A 1041-nucleotide genomic window follows, 5' to 3' on the forward strand; every position below is an offset into this window, starting at 1 on the left:
TCTATAGATTTTATTTTAGGCAAGTCGTGATGATTTGAGAAGGCTAAATCGATCAAACATAGGCTCACTGTCTGTCGCTGGCCGCTTGGTTGTTACTTTAAAACACAAAAACTTGTAACGAACAAAAAATGCTCCAAACGTTTTCTAAATTAACTTAATAAAACACGAAACGAAATATAATCACTTTTCCAATACAAAACTGAACTATTTAAATAGCTGAAACAGTAGTAAGCTGTTTTGGGAGAAGGGGAAAAAAGACGGGCTCGGGCCTGTAATTCTAAGATGTCGGACAAGGGCCGGGCTAGGGCCTATATTTGAGGCCCGTGCAGGGCTCTACCAGGAACTATGATGAAGCAGAGCTAAATATATAGCGTTATGTCAAAATACTCATTTATTTAATTTTAAATTAAACAAATGTAATCCTGATAGTATTCCCACTTTTTACTAAATGTAACTGTAATCTGAATACTTTGTTTTTTGATGTAACTGTAACGGATTACAGTTACTAGATTTTTTTGTATCCTGATTACGTAACGCAGTTACTTGTATTACGTTACTCCCCAAGCCTGTGTATAACAATATATATTTTAAGAAAATTATCGATCGTTTTGCTAGATAAAACCCTTATTCCTCGGCTGGGATTGTGTAGAGCCCTTTGAAGCTTCATTGAAACTGCGTTTTTAATCTTCAATCCGCTGGCCACCATAAAAGTCCACTGTATGAAGAAAAATCCTGGAATGTTTTCCTCAAAAAATTTAATTTCTTTGCGACTGAAGAAAGAAAGACATGAACATCTTGGATGACATAGGGGTGAGTAACTTATCAGGAATTTTTTTATTTGTTTTTGTCATAAAATTATGAAAAAATGCAATAAAACAACGTGTTAAAATTTGTAAGTTTCTCTGTACATAGAGGCTATTTTTTTATAAATTCACTCTAATGTTTGTGGGTATGGCATTCTCTATTTTGTTATACTATTAAAGGGGTCATATGATGCGATTTCCATTTTTCCTTTCTCTTTGGAGTGTTACAAGCTCTTGG

Source organism: Sinocyclocheilus rhinocerous, unplaced genomic scaffold, assembly GCF_001515625.1.
Source record: "Sinocyclocheilus rhinocerous isolate Xijiao unplaced genomic scaffold, SAMN03320098_v1.1 scaffold2267, whole genome shotgun sequence".
In the NCBI taxonomy this organism is placed as follows: Eukaryota; Metazoa; Chordata; class Actinopteri; order Cypriniformes; family Cyprinidae; genus Sinocyclocheilus; species Sinocyclocheilus rhinocerous.